The 2785-nt window shown below is 40.9% G+C and overlaps 1 non-coding gene across 1 annotated transcript; it reads right to left on the bottom strand.

The window, feature by feature from the left end:
* Nucleotides 1-2057: 2057 nt before the first annotated feature.
* LOC123324424 lies at nt 2058-2165 on the bottom strand. The gene has a single exon (XR_006539798.1). It is a non-coding gene; the product is annotated as a U6 spliceosomal RNA (small nuclear RNA).
* Nucleotides 2166-2785: the final 620 nt, after the last annotated feature.

Genomic DNA, 2785 nt, shown 5'->3' with positions numbered 1-2785 from the left:
CAGCTTGCTTCCTAGTGAGGAAGATGGGTTTGGACAAATGATCACCAGTGGGCTGTGTGTTACAAAGATGAAGGAACACTGTGGGGTAGGAGCATAGAGCAGGGGACCAAGGCTCATCCGGGGCTCAGAGAAGGCCTCTGGGAGGGGACATTTTATCCAAAGCCTGGAGGCCATGCATATGTGGTCTACACTAAAGGGAGAAGGGAGACCTCCAGCAGGGCAGAGCCTTCCATGACTGCCTGAGGAACTAAGAGAAGTCCGTGCAGTGGCTCTAGAAGCCAGAGTTTCTAGAGCAGAGAAACAAGTGGAGTGAGGTGATGCTGGAGAACAAAGGGCCTGGGATTTGGTACTTTATCTAAGGATCATAAGGATTTGGTGTCTTATTCTAAGGGCCTTGGGCAACAAAAAGATTTGAGGCAGACTGCTGAGCTGCAAGGAGAAGGCGGAGGTCAGTTGGGAGGTTGCTACCGTCCCGCAGGAGAGGGAGGTTGGCTGGGAGAACAAGGGTGGGGCAGCCGGGATCCAGGGAAGTGGATGTGGCCAAAACAGGTTTAGGAGGTAGAGTGAGCAGAACCCGAGACTAACTGAATGTGGAGGATGGGGGGGGAAGGAGGAGTCAAGGTCTCTTACTTGAGTAAGGTTTTGATAATGGAAGCAGAAATGGACAACAGAAACAGAAGCAGATTTGGGTGCAGGGATTGACGGAGTGATGGATTGAATTTTAGGGGTGTTGACACAGAAGTGGATGTGTCCAGCCGGCACTTGGCTTGTACGGGTCAGGAAGGAGGAATTGGGCTACAAAATTTCTTTGACTCTAAGATGGACATTTTTCATATTTACGACTTTCAAAATTATGTGGCTTAAAAACTGTTTAGTAAAAATAGTGTTTTAACGGTGAACTATAATTGGTGGTGTCTTAAAATAGACGATAGTCTATAAAATAAGAATATTTCATAAAAACAACTAATTTGTATTTAATTGTGTTTTGAGATATCAGGGAAGGAAAGCCTTTAAAACACTCTTTTGGGGTGCCTGGGTGGCTCAGTGGGTTAAGCGTCTGCCTTCGGCCCAGGTCATGATCCCAGGGGCCTGGGATTGAGTCCCAGGTGGGGCTCCCTGCTCAGTAGGGAGCCTGCTTCTCCCTCTCCCACTCCCCCTGCTTGTGTACTGTCTCTCTCTCTGTCAAATAAATAAATAAAATCTTAAAAAAAAATAAAACACTCTTTTATCTTTTAAAAAAAAAAGATCCTATTTAGTAAAAGTAAAATTCAGCAGTAGCACTAATATTTGACACAAATGCCAAACTGGTAAAGTTCTAGTAATGAAGCTTTAACCACAACTCTTACGGGCTTGAGGTGTCTGTTCTTTCTAAGTCTAGACCATTCCTTGCTCCTGTTTCTACCTGCAACATAATTTTGCCTACATGTTAACTTGATTACCTGTCTCTGTCTCCACATTACAAAGGTATGTTTTGTCAACCTTGTATAGAATAATGTGCTTTTGAAATTCAATCCGTCATCCCTTTTCCCTGAGTGTAAAATGATGAACCTTTTCCTGTAACTGTGGCCGTGTGTCCCATACCCACCCCCACCCCACAACCCGCCTCAGCCACATAGGTGGGGCAAGAGCTAAAGAAAGTACCATTAGTTTAAGAGAAGAAAAAGACTTAGCAACATCCCTTTCTCAAATCCTATATCATTTAGTCCCTGAGTTGTTTTTTGGCCCATATACTGTCTTCTATTGTTAATTTAATATTCATAACTGTGTATATAACCTTCCCAATTAGATTTTTGCTTAGCAGGGAAGCAAACCACCATAGCTACTCCATACAATCCTTGGTTCCAGAGTCTTTACCTGATTTTCTGCTCCACTTCCACCAGATCATTCTGGATCCTTCAATTAAGGCCTAGGTCTCACACAGACCACCACTTAGTACAACCCAAGCTCAAGGGAACTTTTTATTGCAGCAAAATATACATAGCATAAAATGTACTGTCTTGACCATTTTTAAGGGTACAAGTCAGTGGTATTAAATAGATTCATCATACTATGCAACAATCACCACCATCCATCTTACAAATTTTGTAAGTCATCCTTGTGCAGGGGTCATGCTATGCTTCTCTGTATTATTCCAATCTTAGTATGTGTGCTGCTGAGGCAAGCACTCTCAAGAAAACTTTTAAAAACAAAACTTTACTTCCTAACTTGTCTATGAGGCCAGCATTCCCCTAATACCAAAACCAGATAAAAATACTACAAGAAAGAAAATTACAGACCAATAACTCTCATGAACATAGGTGCAAAAATCCTCAACAAAATATCAGCAAGTCAAATCCAACAACATATAAAAAGAATTATATACCACAACCAAGTTGGATTTATTCCAGAAGTGCAAAGCTAGTTCAACATTTGAAAATCAACCAATGTAATCCACTACATCAATAGACTAAAGAAAAAAATCACATGATTATATTGACTGATGCAGAAAAAACATTTGGCAAAATCTAACACCTCTTCATTATGAAAACTCTCCACAAACTAGGAATAGAGAGAAACTTTCTCAACATGATAAAAAAAGAAAGCATCTACAAAAACCTACATCAAACATCCTACTTAATTGTGAGAAACTGTATACTTTTTTTAAGGTCAGGAAAAAGTCGAGATGTCCTCTCTCACCACTCCTAATTAACAACATACTGAAACTTCTAGCTAGTTCAATAAGACAATAGAAGGAAATAAAAGGTAAACAGAGTGAGAAAAAGCACCAAAACAAATCTTTACTCAG

Source organism: Neomonachus schauinslandi, chromosome 3 (assembly GCF_002201575.2).
Source record: "Neomonachus schauinslandi chromosome 3, ASM220157v2, whole genome shotgun sequence".
In the NCBI taxonomy this organism is placed as follows: domain Eukaryota; kingdom Metazoa; phylum Chordata; class Mammalia; order Carnivora; family Phocidae; genus Neomonachus; species Neomonachus schauinslandi.
Note: the sequence above shows the minus strand (reverse complement) of the source record. Positions and strands in the feature narration are given on the sequence as shown.